General features: G+C 50.2%; 1 protein-coding gene across 5 annotated transcripts in view; it reads left to right on the top strand.

Moving 5' to 3' along the window:
• Nucleotides 1–23,637, top strand: part of atxn1a (ataxin 1a) — a 108,802-nt gene that overhangs the window by 35,674 nt on the left and 49,491 nt on the right. For all 5 annotated transcript variants that reach the window (XM_046326236.1, XM_046326235.1, XM_046326234.1 and 2 more), the window contains exon 2: nucleotides 13,169–13,274. The gene's annotated coding sequence lies outside the window, so the exon portion shown is untranslated. The remainder of the gene's footprint in view (nucleotides 1–13,168; nucleotides 13,275–23,637) is intronic.

The following is a 23,637-nucleotide window of genomic DNA, read 5'->3' as shown; positions in this document are numbered from 1 at the left end:
TGGTCTGGAAGTAGGTCCTCTTGGCGCAAGTCCTTTGGGAGGGGGTCTTACAGGTCTGAGAGGGTGTTTCTCTGGTCTGGGAGGAGTGTCTGTTGTTCCGTTGCTCCTGTGTGAAGTGCTGGGGCTGTGGTTCAGGGTGACTTCCTTCAGGGTCCTGGCAAAAGTTGGGATTGCTGCCTTGTAGAGGTGGACCTGGTCATAAAGGCTGTTCAAGTCCAGGGTAGAGAGGTGGGCCAGGTAGACATTAGGTTTTCTCTCTAATTACTCTCTGTTGTTCTGCTGTGTCTGTTTTCCCCTTGTGTTCAATGTTTGGGAGAAAAGCATGCCATCGCCAAGGAAAGGTGAAGACACAAACTTGCATTCTCTTTCAGAGCAGGATACTGTCAAAACAATGCATTTTCAGGGTTTCTTCCCCTTTGTGTTGGAAAGCTCATCATTTCTTTAATTTGCTACTGTCAAAGAAGCAGTGTTGTCAAGGGAGGGTAAATTGAGCCTATTCACTGTCGAAGAAAGGAGATGACACGGTTTGCCTACCTGTGCTGGCTGACTCAGGATTGGTGGGCATTCCTGTCAGTCAGGCATGTAAAGAGGTAAACAGGAGTTTGGGTCGCTCTTAACCAGTGTGATGAGGTCTCTCTCTCTCTCTCTCTCTCTCTCTCTCTCTCTCTCTCTCTCTCTCTCTCTCTCTCTCTCTCTCTTCCATTCATTCCACAGTGTGTGTGGTAATCTGAGCGGTACCATTGGCTCCCACACTATAGTCAGATCTTCTTACAGGTCTTTGTCCTGGCTGACGTGTCAGAACCGTGCCAGGGAAATGATCCAGACCTGCTATCTCTCCATCACTATCTCTAGCACAAAGCTGCTGAAAAGAGGCGTAAAGGAGGAGAGGATAGGGTGAATGGAGGTATGAAGGAGGAGAGGAGAGGGTGAATGGAGGTATGAAGGAGGAGAGGAGAGGGTGAATGGAGGTATGAAGGAGGAGAGGAGAGGGTGAATGGAGGTATGAAGGAGGAGAGGAGAGGGTGAATGGAGATATGAAGGAGGAGAGGAGAGGGTGAATGGGGATATGAAGGAGGAGAGGGTGAATGGAGGTATGAAGGAGGAGAGGAGAGGGTGAATGGAGGTATGAAGGAGGAGAGGAGAGGGTGAATGGGGATATGAAGGAGGAGAGGGTGAATGGAGGTATGAAGGAGGAGAGAAGAGGGTGAATGGAGGTATGAAGGAGGAGAGGAGAGGGTGAATGGGGATATGAAGGAGGAGAGGGTGAATGGAGGTATGAAGGAGGAGAGGAGAGGGTGAATGGAGGTATGAAGGAGGAGAGGAGAGGGTGAATGGGGATATGAAGGAGGAGAGGGTGAATGGAGGTATGAAGGAGGAGAGGAGAGGGTGAATGGAGGTATGAAGGAGGAGAGGAGAGGGTGAATGGGGATATGAAGGAGGAGAGGGTGAATGGAGGTATGAAGGAGGAGAGGAGAGGGTGAATGGAGGTATGAAGGAGGAGAGGAGAGGAGAGGGTGAGTGGAGGTATGAAGGAGGAGAGGAGAGGGTGAATGGAGATATGAAGGAGGAGAGGAGAGGGTGAGTGGAGGTATGAAGGAGGAGAGGAGAGGATGAATGGAGGTATGAAGGAGGAGAGGAGAGGGTGAATGGAGGTATGAAGGAGGAGAGGAGAGGGTCATTTGAGGTATGAAGGAGGAGAGGAGAGGGTGAATGGAGGTATGAAGGAGGAGAGGAGAGGATGAATGGAGGTATGAAGGAGGAGAGGAGAGGATGAATGGAGGTATGAAGGAGGAAAGGATAGGGTGAGTGGAGGTATGAAGGAGGAGAGGAGAGGATGAATGGAGGTATGAAGGAGGAAAGGATAGGGTGAGTGGAGGTATGAAGGAGGAGAGGAGAGGGTGAATGGAGGTATGAAGGAGGAGAGGAGAGGGTAAATGGAGATATGAAGGAGGAGAGGAGAGGGTCATTTGAGGTATGAAGGAGGAGAGGAGAGGGTGAATGGAGGTATGAAGGAGGAGAGGAGAGGGTAAATAGAGATATGAAGGAGGAGAGGAGAGGGTGAATGGAGGTATGAAGGAGGAGAGGAGAGGGTGAATGGAGATATGAAGGAGGAGAGGGTGAATGGAGGTATGAAGGAGGAGAGGAGAGGGTGAATGGAGGTATGAAGGAGGAGAGGAGAGGGTGAATGGGGATATGAAGGAGGAGAGGGTGAATGGAGGTATGAAGGAGGAGAGAAGAGGGTGAATGGAGGTATGAAGGAGGAGAGGAGAGGGTGAATGGGGATATGAAGGAGGAGAGGGTGAATGGAGGTATGAAGGAGGAGAGGAGAGGGTGAATGGAGGTATGAAGGAGGAGAGGAGAGGGTGAATGGGGATATGAAGGAGGAGAGGGTGAATGGAGGTATGAAGGAGGAGAGGAGAGGGTGAATGGAGGTATGAAGGAGGAGAGGAGAGGGTGAATGGGGATATGAAGGAGGAGAGGGTGAATGGAGGTATGAAGGAGGAGAGGAGAGGGTGAATGGAGGTATGAAGGAGGAGAGGAGAGGAGAGGGTGAGTGGAGGTATGAAGGAGGAGAGGAGAGGGTGAATGGAGATATGAAGGAGGAGAGGAGAGGGTGAGTGGAGGTATGAAGGAGGAGAGGAGAGGATGAATGGAGGTATGAAGGAGGAGAGGAGAGGGTGAATGGAGGTATGAAGGAGGAGAGGAGAGGGTCATTTGAGGTATGAAGGAGGAGAGGAGAGGGTGAATGGAGGTATGAAGGAGGAGAGGAGAGGATGAATGGAGGTATGAAGGAGGAGAGGAGAGGATGAATGGAGGTATGAAGGAGGAAAGGATAGGGTGAGTGGAGGTATGAAGGAGGAGAGGAGAGGATGAATGGAGGTATGAAGGAGGAAAGGATAGGGTGAGTGGAGGTATGAAGGAGGAGAGGAGAGGGTGAATGGAGGTATGAAGGAGGAGAGGAGAGGGTAAATGGAGATATGAAGGAGGAGAGGAGAGGGTCATTTGAGGTATGAAGGAGGAGAGGAGAGGGTGAATGGAGGTATGAAGGAGGAGAGGAGAGGGTAAATAGAGATATGAAGGAGGAGAGGAGAGGGTGAATGGAGGTATGAAGGAGGAGAGGAGAGGGTGAATGGAGATATGAAGGAGGAGAGGGTGAATGGAGGTATGAAGGAGGAGAGGAGAGGGTGAATGGAGGTATGAAGGAGGAGAGGAGAGGGTGAATGGAGGTATGAAGGAGGAGAGGAGAGGGTGAATGGAGGTATGAAGGAGGAGAGGAGAGGGTGAGTGGAGGTATGAAGGAGGAGAGGAGAGGGTGAATGGAGATATGACGGAGGAGAGGAGAGGGTGAGTGGAGGTATGAAGGAGGAGAGGAGAGGATGAATGTAGATATGAAGGAGGAGAGGATAGGGTGAGTGGAGGTATGAAGGAGGAGAGGAGAGGATGAATGGAGGTATGAAGGAGGAGAGGAGAGGGTAAATGGAGGTATGAAGGAGGAGAGGAGAGGAGAGGATGAATGGAGGTATGAAGGAGGAGAGGAGAGGGTGAATGGAGGTATGAAGGAGGAGAGGAGAGGGTAAATGGAGATATGAAGGAGGAGAGGAGAGGGTCATTTGAGGTATGAAGGAGGAGAGGAGAGGGTGAATGGAGGTATGAAGGAGAGGAGAGGGTAAATGGAGATATGAAGGAGGAGAGGAGAGGGTGAATGGAGGTATGAAGGAGGAGAGGAGAGGGTAAATGGAGGTATGAAGGAGGAGAGGAGAGGGTAAATGGAGGTATGAAGGAGGAGAGGAGAGGGTGAATGGAGGTATGAAGGAGGAGAGGAGAGGGTGAATGGAGATATGAAGGAGGAGAGGAGAGGGTGAATGGAGGTATGAAGGAGGAGAGGAGAGGAGAGCATGAGGCTGCCAGGGATAGTGTGAGGAAATGCCTTTTAGTAACATGTATAAGCGTGCCTGTGTCTGTTTGTGTGTTTATGCCTGTGTGTGTGCCTACGTGGTACTGTATGTTTGTGATCATGTTCATCTGTGTCTATGTCCGTGAGCCTCCCTGTGTGTGAAATAGGTGTCCGCGGGCTGAGATCACACACAGCGGGAGGCTCCAGTTGTCTGACCCTTGCCTGGGAGGATGAGCTCATCTCTTTAGACCATAACAACCCTGTCTCTCTCTCTCGCTCTCTCTCTCTCTCTTTCTCTCAAGCTCTCTCTCTTGCTCTTGTTCTCTCTCACGCTTAGCTTTGACCTTGGATTGACTGAGGTGCCGGCCATGCATACTAAGTAGGATGTGTGTGTGTGTGTGTGTGTGTGTGTGTGTGTGTGTGTGTGTGTGTGTGTGTGTGTGTGTGTGTGTGCGTGCGTGCGTGCGTGCGTGCGTGCGTGCGTGCGTGCGTGCGTGCGTGCGTGTGTGCACTTAGGCAAAGCAGCAGAGTGAGTGATATCCACTGCTGTCAGACCACAGAAGAGAGAGCAGGACAGTAGATCTCACCACTGTGCATTATGTTGCTATACAAACATTCAGAACGACTCCATGTGGTTAGACAGCCTTGCTGAAAGGAAACAATGAGACACTTATTCAATCTATTTATGAGCACAACATATATGCAGAAAGAACTGCGAAGGGAGGGGGAGGGAGGGTGTGTGGGTGGTTGGGTGCAAGGGAGGGACAGAGTCTGGAATGGATGGAGGGAGGGTGTGTGTGAGGGATGGAGAGAGTCTGGGAGGGATGGATGGATGGAGGGAGGGAGGGTAGGTTACCTCCTCTCTGTAGTTGGCCAGGGATGGATGGATGGATGGATGGATGGATGGATGGATGGATGGATGGATGGATGGATGGATGGATGGATGGATGGATGGATGGATGGAGGGAGGGAGGGGGGGAGGGTAGGTTACCTCCTCTCTGTAGTTGGCCAGGGATGGATGGATGGATGGAGGGAGGGAGGGAGGGTAGGTTACCTCCTCTCTGTAGTTGGCCAGGGATGGATGGATGGATGGAGGGAGGGTAGGTTACCTCCTCTCTGTAGTTGGCCAGGGATGGATGGATGGATGGATGGATGGATGGATGGATGGATGGATGGATGGATGGAGGGAGGGAGGGTAGGTTACCTCCTCTCTGTAGTTGGCCAGGGATGGATGGATGGAGGGAGGGAGGGAGGGAGGGTAGGTTACCTCCTCTCTGTAGTTGGCCAGGGATGGATGGATGGAGGGAGGAAGGGAGGGAGGGAGGGTAGGTTACCTCCTCTCTGTAGTTGGCCAGGGAGGGAACTCTGCCTTTCCATAACACCTAATCATGTGTGTGCTGTTGTGTGTGTGTGTGCTTTTGTGTGTGTTCGACTGTGAAATAGGGTTTCCTGGAACACCCACGCTACTCACCCCACTCACCTCCGTCTCCCCTCTCTTCACCCCTCCTCAACCTCCACCCCTCCTGCCTCACTACATTCCCTGTGTGCAGCTGTGTTTCTCTCTCTGCCAGGCTGGAGGGAGGGAGGACTGGAGGGAGGGAGGACTGAACGGAGAGAGTGAGGGATTGAGCGAGTGAGGGATGAGGGAGGGCTGGAGGGAAGTAGGGAGGGCTGGAGAAAGTGAGTGATGGAGGGAGGGAGGGAGGGAGGGTGGGATGGCTGGAGGGAGGGCTGGAGAGAGTGAGTGAGGGAGGGAGGGAGGGAGGAAGGAAGGAAGGAAGGAAGGAAGGAAGGAAGGAAGGAAGGAAGGAAGGAAGGAAGGAAGGAAGGAAGGAAGGAAGGAAGGGAGGGAGGGAGGGAGGGCAGGAGGGAGGGAGGGGGCAGGGCCAAGACATACAGGTTAAGAGAGTCTGAAGAATGCTAACAGGCAAATCATTGGGCAATTAAAAACACTCAGCAGTGAGGAGCTGCTTCCCACTGCCTCGCTGCCAAGCTACAGAGAAGAGAACGCTCGCTGGCTCGCTGGGTCTCTGACTGGCTGGCTTGATGACTGGATGGCTGGTTGACTGACTGGATGGCTGATTGACTGACTGGATGGTTAGCTGGTTCTCTGGTTGGCTGTCTGATTAGCTGGGTCTTTGACTGGCTGGCTGGCTCTCTGGCTGGCTGGCTGGTTAGCTGGCTGGCTGGGTCTCTGACTGGCTGGATGGCTGACTGGCTGACCTATTGGATGGCTGGCTGGTTCTCTGACTGACTAAACGGCTGGCTCGGTGAAGAAACGCCCAATGCTTGCCTAACACTGCCTGCCCCTTTCAGAACAATGCCTTGTCTTGTCTTGCACAAGCCCTGGCTGGCACTGGTGTCGTCTTTTACTCCTCTTTGTCCCATATAAGTGCCTCGGAACGTTAGGCAGAGATTAAATGTGTGTGTGTGTGTGTGTGTGTGTGTGTGTGTGTGTGTGTGTGTGTGTGTGTGTGTGTGTGTGTGTGTGTGTGTGTGTGTGTGTGTGTGTGTGTGTGTGTGTGTGTGTGTGTGTGTGTGTGTGTGTGTGTGTGTGTGTGTGTGTGTGTGTGTGTGTGTGTGTACACATTATGCAGACAGAGGAAGGGTTGTATAAGGCTGCTGTGCTGGCATAGAGGACAGGACAGAATACACTGTGTTCAGGGACTATACTACCAGTCTGTGTGGAGACAACTGGGTTAGAGGACAGGTAGATATGAATCAGACAGGTAGATATGAATCAGACAGGTAGATATGAATCAGACAGGTAGATATGAATCAGACAGTGCTGTGGTAGCAGTCAAGGATGGGAGCTGGGGAGAGGATTCTATCTAGGATTCCATTTTGGCTTTTTTTTGTTCATTCTTTTCGGCTTGTTTTTGTTCACTTTAGTTTGTTTCAGTCATTCAATGAGAGTAGAAAGGATGTTGAAAATAACACTGTTCCCATTCAAACAATAGTGGGAAGTAACTGTATAACTGTATGTCAAATACTTTACATCAAGGCCAGCAAAGTATGTTTTCATCTTATACTGAACAAAAATATAAACGCAACATTCAACAATTTTACGATTTTACTGAGTTACAGTTCATATCAGGAAATCAGTCAATTGAAATAAATGAATTAGGCCCTAATCTATGAATAATAGTCACCCACTTGATGCCATACATGTGGTATGGGACAGTGAGGCCGGTTTTGAGGCACTGCCAAATTCTCTAAAACAATGTTCGAGGTGGCTTATGGTAGAGAAATTAACATCACATTCTCTGGCAACAGCTCTGGTGGACATTCCTGCAGTCAGCATGCCAATCACACGCTCCTTCAAAACTAGAGACATCTGTAGCATTGTGTTGTTTGACAAAACTGTACATGTTATAGAGGACTTTTATTGTCCCCAGCACAAGGTGCACCTGTGTAATGATCATGCTGTTTCATCAGCTTCTTTATATGTCACACCTGTCAGGTGGATGGATTATCTTGGAAAAGGAGAAATGCTCACTAAGGATTTGAGAGAAATAAGGTTTTTCTGCATATGGAAAATGTCTGGGATCTTTTATTTCAGCTCATGAAACATGGGACATGCTGCTTTATATTTTTGTTCAGATGTAGTAGAGCTGCGATGAAAGATTCCTCTTCTCCATTAATGCGTGGTACAATATGTGCTTGTCTGTGAGAGAACGGACAGGAATGAGAACGCAGCTAGAGAATCGGGACTCCACTCATGCACATTATAGATACAATTCCACCTGAAAGGAATGAGAGTTAGTTACAGTTGGCCCCTGAGATTGAGGTTGAGGGATGATGTTAGACTTTCTGGAGGTATTCAGAAACCCCCACAACCCACATCCAGCCGTTCCTCCCTCTCTCCCTGTTGGTCTGAAGTGGTGGAGAGCTCTGCATTTTTCTGATTGAACCAGCTGTCAGACATTATGTCAGCCCCAAAGAATTCTGGGACAAATATGTGGTACTTTCAGAGATGAAGTGAGGACATGGTTCAGACTGTGTAATGGAACCCCAAGTGGTTTCCCTCTTATTTTAACCCTTGCTGGGTCTTAGGAAATCCTAATCAAGGTGGATGTGAGCCATGTACCTCCGGTCCCTGACGACAGAGAAATGTTGTTTACCACGATACCATCCCGTTAAAACACACTCTCTCTCTCTCTCTCTCTCTCTCTCTCTCTCTCTCTCTCTCTCTCTCTCTCTCTCTCTTTCTCTCTCTCTCTCTCTCTCTCTCTCTCTCTCTCTCTCTCTCTCTCTCTCTCTCTCTCTCTCTCTCTCTCTCTCTGTCCCTCTCTCTCTCTCTCTCTCTCTCTCTCTCTCTCTCTCTCTCTCTCTCTCTCTCTCTCTCTCTCTCTCTAAAAAAAGAAAAATATTCAAGTATGTGTCTATTCTTGTTTATGACTTACGGTTACGACAAGCACTCCTTGTGGGAGCGATTGGCTGAAAAATGCTACTTTTCACAAAATTGGGAAGGTAATTTGTGCTGAGAGTGCCCCTTTGAACCGACTGCTTGCGGTTACACAGTCCATTACCACCGTCTATTATAAGACACTTTATTTCCTCAGTATCACGTTGTGTATTGGTTTCATATGGAGGAAGGGATGCTTGGCAACTGTCTTAATGTATGTGGGTGGATAACAAGTAAAGAGCTCCATCTCTATGGGGGAGAAAAAACATCTTCCCTCTCTACATCTCGTCTACACACACACATGCACGCACGCACGCACGCACACACACACACACACACACACACACACACACACACACACACACACACACACACACACACACACACACACACACACACACACACACACACACACACACACACACACACACACACACACACACACACACACACACACACACACACACACACACACGTCTCGTCTACAATATTCTAATCAGAGCAGGCCAATTAACTGATGTGTTATAGTGTAATAGTCCTGCGGTGGAGAGGCTGAGTGGCTGATTGAATTGCAAAGCAGAGTGGATCAGACAGCCTGCAGCACTGAATAGAAGGTGAAGCGGAGGTGTATTTGTGTGTGTGTGTGTGTGTGTGTGTGTGTGTGTGTGTGTGTGTGTGTGTGTGTGTGTGTGTGTGTGTGTGTGTGTGTGTGTGTGTGTGTGTGTGTGTGTGTGTGTGTGTGTGTGTGTGTGTGTGTGTGTGTGTGTGTGTGTGTGTGTGTCTGCCAAACATCACGAAGTAGCTGAAGCCTCTCAAACACAGCTCTCACAAGGAATGACTAACTGACAGACAACACTTGTGTAAGTTCTAGAGGTGTAGGGGCATAGAACAACTCCCCTTGTTTCCCACTGCATGGCATACAGAGCCTGTGTGTTCTAGTTTCTAGACTATAGATCTTCAAGTCTGGAGTTTGATTGACAGGTAAGAAGCCTGTTCAGATAACAGATGGAACATTTAGTCAGTCACTCAGTTAGCTAGCCAGCCAGTCAGTCAATTAGTCAGTTATTTAGTCAGTCACTCAGTTAGCTAGCCAGTCAGTCAGTCAATCAGTCAGTTATTCAGTCAGTCAATCAGTTAGCTAGCCAGTCAATCAGTCAGTTATTTAGTCAGTCACTCAGTTAGCTAGCCAGCCAGTCAGTCAATTAGTCAGTTATTTAGTCAGTCACTCAGTTAGCTAGCCAGTCAATCAGTCAGTTATTTAGTCAGTCACTCAGTTAGCTAGCCAGCCAGTCAGTCAATTAGTCAGTTATTTAGTCAGTCACTCAGTTAGCTAGCCAGTCAGTCAGTCAATCAGTCAGTTATTCTATCAGTCACTCAGTTAGCTAGCCAGCCAGTCAGTCAATTAGTCAGTTATTTATTCAGTCACTCAGTTAGCTATCCAGTCAGTCAGTCAATCAGTCAGTTATTCAGTCAGTCACTCAGTTAGCTAGCCAGCCAGTCAGTCAATCAGTCAGTTATTCAGTCAGTCACTCAGTTAGCTAGCCAGTCAGTCAGTCAATCAGTCAGTTATTTAGTCAGTCACTCAGTTAGCTAGCCAGTCAGTCAGTCAATCAGTCAGTTATTTAGTCAGTCACTCAGTTAGCTAGCCAGTCAGTCAGCCAATCAGTCAGTTATTCAGTCAGCCGGCCAGTCAGTCTGTCAGTCAGTCAAGAGGCCAGTCAGTCAGTTAGCCAGTCAGTCAGTCAATAAGCCAGACTGTCATTCAGTCAGCCCGCCCGCTCGGCAGTCAGCCAGTCAGTCACTAAGCCAGTCAGTCAGTCAGTAAGTATGTCAGTCAGTTGACAATAACCCTGTTTCCAGACCAGTATTCACAGAGCATAAGTTTATTAGGAGGGAGAAGCCTGCAGTTCCTGATGATCCAGGCACTAACCAACAGAGGGCACTGTACTGTATCTGAATGACACACTGCATTCCATACTGTGTCAACCCTCCCTCCCTCTCACAGGTTATGAACTTCCAACTATGATAATAGAGAGAGAATGTCTGTCTGGCAGCAAAGACAGGGAGAAAGAATCAATATGTTTCTATGAGAGTGCAAAGCACTGGGCTTATGTTACACCAAGGAGAGAGTCCAGGACACACACTGTGCTTCTCCTCCACACTGCCCACAGAAATTGATGGCGAGAGAGAGGACGTGGGCTTGAGGGATTTGTGGGGAGAGAGAGAGAGAGAGAGAGAGAGAGAGAGAGAGAGAGAGAGAGAGAGAGAGAGAGAGAGAGAGAGAGAGAGAGAGAGAGAGAGAAAGAGAGAGAGAGGGAGAGAGAGAGAGAGAGAGAGAGAGAGAGAGAGAGAGAGAGAGAGAGAGAGAGAGAGAGAGAAAGAGAAAGAGCGAGAGAGAGATCTCACACAGTGGCCGAGGATTACCAGACACCAACTGGCAAAGGAATCATTCACGGGTATTAAAAGAGTGTGTGAGAGAGGATAGAGATGGGCGAGAGAGAGACAGAGAGGGAGGGAGACAGAGAGAGAGTGAAAGGAGGCGAGAGAAAATGAGAGGCAGATGGGCACAGGAGGCAGCACACCAAGCTCGCTGTGAAGACAACTTTGTGGTTTGTTCATGCCAGAAACAGAAGGGGGATCTGTGATCTGTAAATGTCAGCAGAAAGGGACAGAGTTAAGGGAGAGTAGTGACAAGTGGTGCTGAGTAGAGCTGGCTAGACATCAGTCAACAAGACACTCAATTTGGCCCCAAATCTGGACTTCATTCAATCACTCAGTCAGCGTAATCATTCAAAACATGATTACTATTCAGCCCAAGGTCTGGTTTATTCACAGTGCAGATGCTGAGGCTTCATTCACACATAGACATCTTCAGAAACAATCTCTGCTCTCAAGTTCCTGCAGCTAAATTATCTGAGATACTGGGAATTCATCATTTACAAACAAACAGACATATTGTGGGTATTATTGATCTACCTGCCTTTCAGGGTACCATAACCCTGACTGACTGACTGGCTAACTGACAGACTAGCTAACTGACTGACTGGCTAATTTACTGGCTAACTGACCGGCTAACTGACTGCCTGGCTGACTGACTGACTGATTGTCTGACCGACTGACTGGCTAACTGACTGACTGACTGGCTGGATAACTGACTGACTAACTAACTGACTGGCTAACTATTTGACTGATTGGCTAAATGACTGTATAATTGGCTGACTGACTAACTGGCTAATTGACTGACTGGCTAACTGACTGACTAATAGACTGACTGACTGTTTGGCTAACTGACTGACTGACTGGCTAACTGACTGGCTGGCTAACTGACTGAGTGACTGGACTGACTGGCTAACTGACTGACTGACTGGCTAACTGACTGACTGACTAATTGGCTGACTGGATAATTGACTGGCTTGCTAACTTACTGACTGGCTAACTGTTTGGTTAACTGATTGTATGATTGGCTGACTGACCAACTGGCTAACTGACTGACTGACTGACTAACTAACTGACTGACTGTCTGGCTAACTGTCTGAGTGAGTGACTGAATAACTGACTGATTGACTGACTGGCTAGCTAACTGACTGACTGGCTAACTGACTCACTGGCTAACTGACTGACTGACTGTATGTCTCTCTCTCTCCCTGTCTCCCTCTCTCTGATTGTGAGGCCAATAGGGTGTCTAGGGAGGATGTACTATAATACTGCAGCTCAGATACACAACAGAAGTATGAGAGTAGGCTGAAGATTAGCTGTCTGTCTGTCTGTCAGTTAGTTAGCCTGTCTGTCAGTTGATCTGTCTGTCTGTCTGTCTGTCTGTCTGTCTGTCTGTCTGTCTGTCTGTCTGTCTGTCTGTCTGTCTGTCTGTCTGTCTGTCTGTCTGTCTGTCTGTCAGTTAGTTAACCTGTCTGTCAGTTAGTCTGTATTTCTGTCTGTCTGTCTGTCTGTCTGTCTGTCTGTCTGTCTGTCTGTCTGTCTGTCTGTCTGTCTGTCTGTCTGTCTGTCTGTCTGTCTGTCTGTCTGTCTGTCTGTCTGTCTGTCTATCAGTTCGTTTGTATTTCTATCCGCCTGTCAGTTGGTCTGTCTCTCTGTCTGTCTGTCAGTTAGTCTGTATTTCTATCTGTGTGTCAGTTAGTCTGTCTGTGTGTTCTGTACTCTACATCACAGCCCTGAGTCTCTAAATTGAATCTGATGTGTGTGTTGGAGGGGGGGATGTTTGTGGGTATGTGCACATTTTGTAGTACTTCTGCGTTTCTGTTCATGGAAATACAGTGAGATTATCATGTGAAATTGTACAGTTTTCATTTGCACTGAAATTGATGAAACCATGTCAATGGCTGCCTCTTTTCACAGCTTCTGACCTGTGTCTACATGTCTCTCTCTCCTCAGCTAGTGTCTACCTGTCTCCCTCTCCTCAGCTAGTGTCTACATCTCTCTCTCTCCTCAACTATTGTCTACCTGTCTCTCTCTCCTCAGCTAGTGTCTACCTGTCTCTCTCTCCTCAGCTAGTGTCTACATGTCTCTCTCTCATCAACTATTGTCTACCTGTCTCTCTCTCCTCAGCTAGTGTCTACCTGTCTCTCTCTCCTCAGCTAGTGTCTACCTGTCTCTCTCTCCTCAGCTAGTGTCTACCTGTCTCTCTCTCCTCAGCTAGTGTCTACCTCTCTCTCTCTCTCTCTCCTCAGCTAGTGTATACCTGTCTCTCTGTCCTCAGCTAGTGTCTACCTGTCTCTCTGTCCTCAGCTAATGTCTACCTGTCTCTCTCTCCTCAGATGATGTCTATACATGTCTCTCTCTCCTCAGCTAGTGTCTTTACCTGTCTCTCTCTCCTCAGCTAGTGTCTTTACCTGTCTCTCTCTCCTCAGTTGGTGCTGAGGAGGAAGTAGTGCTTCGTTCTGACTGGAGGATCCCTCCATGGGCTGTACCACCCGTTGACACACAGGAGGGATCAGAGGAGCTCCACTGAATGAGGTAGAAGCACCCTAAAACCCTCCTCACCCCCTCCCCTATCATTGAATGAACACATCCGTTTCTGCCTGCGTATGTGTCGTGAAAATGGCATCTGAGTCGTGGGACCGTTGTTGCTATGTGTCTTTAGTATACCTCCATCAATGCTGTGATATCCACAGTCAAGAGACGAAATCAGTTTGGGGACTGGGCTGGTTACGTCACGTTTTGGGTCAGAGTGAATGTCGGCAAACATTGTTTCTATTCTAGCAGTTCTTTTTGTCACTCAAGCGGAGAGAGATGTAGCATCCTCTGTAGTAGACAACAAGCATCAGGATGGGGTCTCAAGGGGAGGCTTTTTCCTCTTCTCTACTTCCTGTTTACGGTTTAATTTGACACAGTGCGCTTTTACTGTGTGTTTGTGTGAGTGTGTGTGTGTGAGTGTGTGTGTGTGTGTGTTTGTGTGTGTGTGTGTGTGTGTGCGTGCATGCGTGAGTGTGTGAGTGTGTGTGTGTGTGTGCGTGCGTGTGTGCGTGCGTGAGTGTGTGTGTGTGCGTACGTGCGTGCGTGAGTGTGTGTGCGTGCGTGAGTGAGTGTGCGTGCGTGCGTGTGTGTGAGTGTGTGTGTTTTGACACAGTCAGGTTGTCATACAGTCATAGAGTCAATGTGTCTGTTGATTCATTTAACCTGGAGTAGCTTTATTAACAGTTCAAATAAACCTGTCTCACCGCATACCAGACCAGACCAGACCAGACTAGACCAGACCAGACTAGGCTAGACCAGACTAGACCAGACCAGACCAGACTAGACCACACTAGACCAGACTAGACCAGACCAGACCAGACTAGACTGGACTAGACTAGACTAGACCAGACCAGACTAGACTAGACTAGACCAGACCAGACCACACTAGACCACACTAGACCAGACCAGACCAGACTTGACCAGACCAGACCACACTAGACCAGACTAGACCAGACCAGACCAGACCAGACTAGACCAGACCAGACTAGACTAGACCAGACTAGACCAGACTAGACTAGACTAGACCAGACTAGACCAGACCAGACCAGACTAGACCACACTAGACCAGACTAGACCAGACCAGACCAGACCAGACCAGACTAGACTGGACTGGACTAGACTAGACTAGACTAGACTAGACTAGACCAGACCAGACTAGACTAGACTAGACCAGACCAGACCACACTAGACCACACTAGACCAGACCAGACCAGACTTGACCAGACCAGACCACACTAGACCAGACCACACTAGACCAGACCAGACCAGACCAGACCAGACCAGACTAGACTAGACTAGACTAGACTAGACTAGACCAGACCAGACCAGACTAGAACAGACCAGACCAGACTAGACTAGACTAGACCAGACCAGACTAGACTAGACTAGACCAGACTAGACCACACTAGACCAGACCAGACCAGACCAGACCAGACCAGACCAGACCAGACTAGACTAGACTAGACCAGACTAGACTAGACCAGACCAGACCACACTAGACCAGACCAGACCAGACTTGACCAGACCAGACCACACTAGACCAGACCAGACCAGACTAGACCACACTAGACCAGACCAGACCAGATCAAACTAGACCAGACCAGACCAGACCACACTAGACCAGACCAGACTAGACCACACTAGACCAGACCAGACCAGATCAAACTAGACCAGACCAGACCAGACCACACTAGACCAGACCAGACTAGACCACACTAGACCAGACCAGACCAGACCACACTAGACCAGACCAGACCAGACTAGACCAGACCACACTAGACAAGACCAGACCGGATCAAACTAGACCAGACCAGACTAGACCATACCAGACCACACTAGACCACACTAGACCAGACCAGACCAGACCAGACTAGACCAGACCAGACCACACTAGACCAGACCAGATCAAACTAGACCAGACCAGACTAGACCAGACCAGACCACACTAGACCAGACCAGACCACACTAGACCACACTAGACCAGACCAGACCAGATCAAACTAGACCAGACCAGACCAGACTAGACCAGATCACACTAGACCACACTAGACCAGACCAGACTAGACCATACCAGACCAGACCACACTAGACCAGACCAGACTAGACCAGACCAGACTAGACCATACCAGACCACACTAGACCACACTAGACCAGACCAGACCAGACTAGACCACACTAGACCAGACCAGACCAGACCAGACCACACTAGACCAGACCACACTAGACCAGACCAGACTAGACCAGACCACACTAGACCAGACCAGACCAGACCAGACCAGATCAAACTAGACCAGACCACACTAGACCAGACCAGACCAGACTAGACCAGACTAGACCACACTAGACCAGACCAGACCAGACCAGACCAGACTAGACCACACTAGACCAGACCAGACTAGACCACATTAGACCAGACCAGACCACACTAGACCACACTAGACCAGACCACACTAGACCAGACCAGACCAGACTAGACCAGACCAGGCAGCTTCACTCTGCTAGAATCTCCTTGTAAATGGATGTGTATTTGATTTTAATATGAGTGAAGTGGGAGAGGAGTCACTCAGTGGACATCCGGTACTGTGGGCTGATTTCGTACAGTGTGTTTGTTTCTGTGTGTGTGAGTGTGTGCGTGTGTGTGCATGTGTGTAAGTGTATGTATGTGTGTCTGTCTGCTAGCTACAGCTACTGTATGCTCGGCTCACTGGAGTGGCTCCCTCTCTTTCCCCTGTGTTTCCTAGTCTCGGATTGGAGGAAAGGGAACAGGGAATCTGCCTAACAACAGAGCTGTTGTACATTGTTTAGTAAACAACACGGGGGCTCTCCCTAGTGAAGCAGCACAACTCCAGACACACACACATACAAACACACACAGACACACACACCTCCAGGAAAATAGATTTGCCTGAGTTCTTCCTGTGAGAAAAGTTCTCTCCTGGGAGAGCTATGAAAGAAAAACACCTCATAAAACAGTGCTTGGAGAAAAATACATGCATCCTTCTGAAAGTCACACAATCTATTAACATGGTTACGTAAGCTTCAGACTATGCATGTTCAGCTCGGTCATACCCTACAGATCAAACAAGAAATTGTTAACCCCTTCACTACATTGACCTATAAACAGCATATATATTATACAGATATGCTGTACAGTAAATCTGAATGTACAACAGTAGCAAAGATGAACATGACCATGGACAGGAGAAAGGACATCCTCACGAGGTGATATAGGACAGGAGAAAGGACATCCTCATGAGGTGATATAGGACAGGAGAAAGGACATCCTCACGAGGTGATATAGGACAGGAGAAAGGACATCCTCACGAGGTGATATAGGACAGGAGTAAGGACATCCCCACGAGGTGATATAGGACAGGAGAAAGGACATCCTCACGAGGTGATATAGGACAGGAGAAAGGACATCCCCACGAGGTGATATAGGCCAGGAGAAAGGACATCCCCACGAGGTGATATAGGACAGGAGAAAGGACATCCTCACGAGGTGATATAGGACAGGAGAAATGGACATCCTCACGGGGTGATATAGGCCAGGAGAAAGGACATCTTCACGAGGTGATATAGGACAGGAGTAAGGACATCCTCACGAGGTGATATAGGACAGGAGAAAGGACATCCTCACGAGGTGATATAGGACAGGAGAAAGGACATCCTCACGAGGTGATATAGGCCAGGAGAAAGGACATCCTCACGAGGTGATATAGGCCAGGAGAAAGGACATCCTCACGAGGTGATATAGGCCAGGAGAAAGGACATCCTCACGAGGTGATATAGGACAGGAGAAAGGACATCCTCACGAGGTGATATAGGACAGGAGAAAGGACATCCTCACGAGGTGATATAGGCCAGGAGAAAGGACATCCTCACGAGGTGATATAGGACAGGAGAAAGGACATCCTCACGAGGTGATATAGGCCAGGAGAAAGGACATCCTCACGAGGTGATATAGGACAGGATAAAGGACATCCTCACGAGGTGATATAGGACAGGAGAAAGGACATCCTCACGAGGTGATATAGGACAGGAGAAAAGGACATCCTCACGAGGTGATATAGGACAGGAGAAAGGACATCCTCATGAGGTGATATAGGCCAGGAGAAAGGACATCCTCACGAGGTGATATAGGACAGGAGAAAGGACATCCTCACAAGGTGATATAGGACAGGAGAAAGGACATCCTCACGAGGTGATATAGGACAGGAGAAAGGACATCCTCACGAGGTGATATAGGCCAGGAGAAAGGACATCCTCACGAGGTGATATAGGACAGGAGAAAGGACATCCTCACGAGGTGATATAGGACAGGAGAAAGGACATCCTCACGAGGTGATATAGGACAGGAGAAAGGACATCCTCACGAGATGATATAGGACAGGAGAAAGGACATCCTCACAAGGTGATATAGGACAGTACTTAGCAGCAATGTGATTACTTCATAGTTCATGTATGGTAATGGTTATGTCCATGTATGATAAATGTGGAGCTAATGTGTTTCAGACAGTGTCGGTGAGACCCCAATGGTTCCTGAGTGTGTTTTAATGGGTAGGGGTTCTCTATATTATTGGTTAAATCAGGCTGAATGAATAGGCGCAGGGGGAGTTGGGATATGCAAGAGACACATTACCATTACACACTATAAGAAACAGGACAAAAATAAGCACCCCACAAATGATGAATTAAAACTACAGAAGGGCTTGATTCACAGGGTTAGTGATTCATCTCAGTCATTCTACCTTCACAGATGCCTAAAGCACTATGATGAAAGAGTCATCCTGAAATACACAGTACCAGTCTAAAGTTAGGACACGCCTCCTCATTCAAGGGTTTTTCTTTAGTTTTACTATTTTATACATTGTAGGATGAAGACATGAAGAAGACATCAAAACTATGAAATAACAGATATATAACCATGTAGTAACTAAAAAAGTGTTTTTATAAATATTTTATATTTAAGATTCTGTGTGTGTGTGTGTGTGTGTGTGTGTGTGTGTGTGTGTGTGTGTGTGTGTGTGTGTGTGTGTGTGTGTGTGTGTGTGTGTGTGTGTGTGTGTGTGTGTGTGTGTGTGTGTGTGAGTGTGTGTGTGTGTGTGTGTGTGTGAGTGTGTGTGTGTGTGTGTGAGTGTGAGTGTGAGTGTGTGTGTGTGTGTGTGTGTGTGTGTGTGTGTGTGTGTGTGTGTGTGTGAGTGTGTGTGTGTGTGTGTGTGTGTGAGTGTCTAAACCTTTGACTGGTACTGTAAATATATTTTTGTATCTATTAGTTCATTCACCATTATATGGTCCTCTATGTTTCACTGTTTCTATGCATTCTTTGTGGTGCTTTCGTGTGTGTGCATACTCTGCTCTCTGCCACTGTGTTTTTGTTGACAAGATTTAGGAACATTGTCGCTCCCTTCTGTTTATACCTGGTACTCCAGCCTGTACTACCAGCAGGGAAGGTAGATCCCTCCACCCCCCAGCAGACACGCCACTCTTATCCCCCCTGGGGTGACTGGAATTGGGGAGAGTTTTACTGCAGACCCCCTGCTAGCTCCACAGGGAATCAAATTAAGAATGTCTGTAATTCTATTTATATGGTCCTCCCTCTATCTGTCCCTCCCTCTCTCTGTGTCCTATAAGGCTGTCTGTTCCTGTCCTGCTGGGCTTTCACACTACACTGACCACCCCCCTCCTTCCCTTCTCTCCTTCCCCCCTTCCTCTATCCCTTCCCTCCTTCCCTCTTCCCCCGCTTCCTCTATCCCTTCCCTCCTTCCCTCTTCCCTCTCTTCCTCTCTACCTTCCCTCCTTCCCTCTTCCCTCTCTTCCTCTATCCCTTCCCTCCTTCCCTCTTCCCTCTCTTCCTCTATCCCTTCCCTCCTTCCCTCTTCCCTCTCTTCCTCTATCACTTCCCTCCTTCCCTCTTCCCCCGCTTCCACTATCCCTTCCCTCTTCCCCCACTTCCTCTATCCCTTCCCTCCTTCCCTCTTCCCTCTCTTCCTCTATCCCTTCCCTCCTTCCCTCTTCCCTCTCTTCCTCTATCACTTCCCTCCTTCCCTCTTCCCCGCTTCCACTATCCCTTCCCTCTTCCCCCACTTCCTCTATCCCTTCCCTCCTTCCCTCTTCCCCCGCTTCCACTATTTCTTCCCTCCTTCCCTCTTCCCCTGCTTCCTCTATCCCTTCCCTCTTCCCCCGCTTCCTCTATCCCTTCCCTCCTTCCCTCTTCCCCCGCTTCCTCTATCCCTTCCCTCTTCCCCCGCTTCCTCTATCCCTTCCCTCCTTCCCTCTTCCCCGCTTCTACTATCCCTTCCCTCTTCCCCCACTTCCACTATCCCTTCCCTCTTCCCTCTCTTCCTCCTTCCCTTCCCTCTCTTCCCCCTTCCCTCTCTTCTGCCTTCCCTCTTCCCCTGCTTCCTCTATCCCTTCCCTCCTTCCCTCTTCCCCCGCTTCCTCTATCCCTTCCCTCCTTCCCTCTTCCCCCGCTTATACTATCCCTTCCCTCCTTCCCTCTTCCCCCACTTCCACTATCTCTTCCCTTCTTCCCTCTCTTCCTCCTTCCCTTCCCTCTCTTCCCCATTCCCTCTCTTCTGCCTTCCCTCTCTTCCTCCTTCCCTCCCTCCTGACCCTTCCCTCTCTTCCTTCTTCTCCTCCCTTCCCTCTCTTCCTCCTTCCCTCCCGACCCCTTCCCTCCCTTCCTCCTTCCCTTCCCTCCCCACCCCTTCCCTCTCTTCCTCCTTCCCTCCCCACCCCTTCCATCTCATCCTCCTTCCCTCCCCACCCCCTCCCTCTCTTCTGCCTTCCCTCTCTTCCTTACCCCTTCCCTCTTTCCCTCCTCCCATTCCCTCTCTTCCTCCTCCCCTTCCCGCTTTCCTCCCTTCCCTCTCTTCTGCCTTCCCTCTCTTCCTCCTTCCCCCTTCCCTCTTTCCCTCCTCCCCTTCCCTCTCTTTTTCCTCCTTCCATTCCCTCCTTCCCCTTCCCTCTCTTCCTTCTTACCCCTTCCCTCTTTCCCTCCTCCCCTTCCCTCTATCCCCTTCCCTCTCTTCCTCCTTCCCCCTTCCCTCTTTCCCTCCTCCCCTTCCCTCTATCCCCTTCCCTCTCTTCCTCCTTCCCTCTTTCCCTCCTCCCCTTCCCTCTCTTTTTCCTCCTTCCATTCCCTCCTTCCCCTTCCCTCTCTTCCTTCTTACCCCTCCCCCTTCCATCCCCCTTCCCTCTTTCCCTCCTCCCCTTCCCTCTATCCCCTTCCCTCTCTTCCTCCTTCCCCCTTCCCTTTTTCCCTCCTCCCCTTCCCTCTATCCCCTTCCCTCTCTTCCTCCTTCCCTCCCCACCCCTTCCCTCTCTTCCTTCTTACCCCTCCCCTTCCTTCCCCCTTCGCTCTTTCCCTCCTCCCCTTCCCTCTCTTCCTCCTTCCCTCCCCTCCCCTTCCCTCTCATCCTCCTTCCCTCCCCACCCCCTCCCTCTCTTCCCTTTCCTCACTCCCCCTCTCTTCTGCCTTCCCTCTCTTCCTTTCCCCCTTCCCTCTTTCCCTCCTCCCCTTCCCTCTCTTCCTCCTCCCCTTCCCGCTTTCCTCCCTTCCCTCTCTTCTGCCTTCCCTCTCTTCCTCTTTCCCTCCTCCCCTTCCCTCTCTTCCTCCTTCCCTCTTTCCCTCCTCCCCTTCCCTCTCTTTTTTCCTCCTTCCATTCCCTCCTTCCCCTTCCCTCTCTTCCTTCTTACCCCTCCCCCTTCCTTCCCCCTTGCCTCTTACCCTCCTCCCCTTCTCTCTATCCCCTTCCCTCTCTTCCTCCTTCCCCCTTCCCTCTTTCTCTCCTCCCCTTCCCTCTATCCCCTTCCCTCTCTTCCTCCTTCCCTCCCCACCCCTTCCCTCTCTTCCTCCACCCCTTCCCTCTCTTCTGCCTTCCCTCTCTTCCCCCTTTCCTCCTCCCCTCTCTTCTTCCTTCCCTCCCCACCCCTTCCCTCTCTTCCTCCACCCCTTCCCTCTCTTCTGCCTTCCCTCTCTTCCCCCTTCCCTCTCTTCCTCCTCCCCCTCTCTTCTGCCTTCCCTCTCTTCCTTCCCCCTTCCCTCTTTCCCTCCTCCCCTTCCCTCTCTTCCTCCTCCCCTTCCCGCTTTCCTCCCTTCCCTCTCTTCTGCCTTCCCTCTCTTCCTCTTTCCCTCCTCCCCTTCCCTCTCTTCCTCCTTCCCTCTTTCCCTCCTCCCCTTCCCTCTCTTTTTCCTCCTTCCATTCCCTCCTTCCCCTTCCCTCTCTTCCTTCTTACCCCTCCCCCCTTCCTTCCCCCTTGCCTCTTACCCTCCTCCCCTTCTCTCCATCCCCTTCCCTCTCTTCCTCCTTCCCCCTTCCCTCTTTCTCTCCTCCCCTTCCCTCTATCCCCTTCCCTCTCTTCCTCCTTCCCTCCCCACCCCTTCCCTCTCTTCCTCCACCCCTTCCCTCTCTTCTGCCTTCCCTCTCTTCCCCCTTTCCTCCTCCCCTCTCTTCTTCCTTCCCTCCCCACCCCTTCCCTCTCTTCCTCCACCCCTTCCCTCTCTTCTGCCTTCCCTCTCTTCCCCCTTCCCTCTCTTCCTCCTCCCCTCTCTTCCTCCTTTCCTCCCCACCCCTTCCCTCTCTTCCTCCACCCCTTCCCTCTCTTCCCCCTTCCCTCTCTTCCTCCTTCCCTCTCTTCCCCTTCCCTATCTTCCTCCTTCCCTCTCTTCCTCCATCCCTCCCCACCCCTTCCCTCTCTTCCTCCACCCCTTCCCTCTCTTCCCCCTTCCCTCTCTTCCTTCCCTCTCTTCCTCCTTCCCTCTCTTCTGCCTTCCCTCTCTTCCCCCTTCCCTCTCTTCCACCTTCCCTCTCTTCCTCCTTCCCTCCCCACCCCTTCCCTCTCTTCCTCCACCCCTTCCCTCTCTTCCCCCTTCCCTCTCTTCCTCCTTCCCTCTCTTCCTCCTCCCCTTCCCTCTTTCCCTCCTCCCCTTCCCTCTATCCCATTCCCTCTCTTCCTCCTTCCCTCCCCACCCCTTCCCTCTCTTCCTTCTTACCCCTCCCCTTCCTTCCCCCTTCCCTCTTTCCCTCCTCCCCTTCCCTCTATCCCATTCCCTCTCTTCCTCCTTCCCTCCCCACCCCTTCCCTCTCTTCCTTCTTACCCCTCCCCTTCCTTCCCCCTTCCCTCTTTCCCTCCTCCCCTTCCATCTCTTCCTCCTTCCCTCCCCTCCCCTTCCCTCTCTTCCTCCTTCCCTCCCCACCCCTTCCCTCTCTTCCTTCTTACCCCTCCCCTTCCTTCCCCCTTCCCTCTTTCCCTCCTCCCCTTCCATCTCTTCCTCCTTCCCTCCCCTCCCCTTCCCTCTCTTCCTCCTTCCATTCCCTCCTTTCCCCTTCCCTCTCTTCCTTCTTACCCCTCCCCTTCCATCCCCCTTCCCTCTTTCCCTCCTCCCCTTCCCTCTATCCCCTTCCCTCTCTTCCTCCTTCCCCCTTCCCTCTTTCCCTCCTCCCCTTCCCTCTATCCCCTTCCCTCCCCTCCCCTTCCCTCTCATCCTCCTTCCCTCCCCACCCCCTCCCTCTCTTCCCTTCCCTCACTCCCCCTCTCTTCTGCCTTCCCTCTCTTCCTTCCCCCTTCCCTCTCTTCCTCCTCCCCTTCCCGCTTTCCTCCCTTCCCTCTCCCTTCCCTCTCTTCTGCCTTCCCTCTCTTCCTTCCCCCTTCCCTCTTTCCCTCCTCCCTTTCCCTCTTTCCTCCCTTCCCTCTCTTCCTCCTCCCCTTCCCTCCTTCCCCCTTCCCCTTCTTCCTCCCCCTCTTTCTCCTTCCCTCTGTCTCCCCTGGATTCTGATAACTGACACACTATAACCCATCTCTTGTTTTAGCTCAGGTAAAACCTGAAAGATAGGGACTTTGTCCCTATGACTGCTGATGGGAATTGGAGTTTTCAAGTTCTTATGAAAATCCTTTGAGCCAAATGGTTAAAGATGTTGAAAAGTTGTTTTGATGGGGACATGGTGTGCTGTACCATAGTCTGTGGCCTGTTCAGGCCAGACAGAGCTCTGACTAAAGTGTTTTCCCCCAGCTTGGTGCTAAGCTCAGTCTGTCAGCACAGGATCCTGATGAAAGACGTGCGGCCCCACTCCCCGCTTGCCGGTCGTTAGTGCTTTCATCCTCCTCTGTACTTCACACAGAGACACTTTTATCACAATAAGTGCATTCATCATCTAAACTGGAGAAAAAAAAACTAATGACACTCAAATGTTCCATTGAGCTATGACAATGCAGTCATGTCAGTAACAGTAAACGGTCAACTGATGTTCAGCCTATGGCCTTGTTATGTGTGAACAGGGACTAGTTATCTAGTGCTACAACAGGCCCCTGGTGTCCCCTTTTAAAGGCTCTATGATTTTGTCTCTCTCTGCAGAGTCTG

This window comes from Oncorhynchus gorbuscha, linkage group LG24 (genome assembly GCF_021184085.1).
Source record: "Oncorhynchus gorbuscha isolate QuinsamMale2020 ecotype Even-year linkage group LG24, OgorEven_v1.0, whole genome shotgun sequence".
Taxonomy (NCBI): domain Eukaryota; kingdom Metazoa; phylum Chordata; class Actinopteri; order Salmoniformes; family Salmonidae; genus Oncorhynchus; species Oncorhynchus gorbuscha.
The sequence above is the reverse complement of the archived record's forward strand: the minus strand, read 5'-3'. Positions and strand labels throughout refer to the sequence as shown.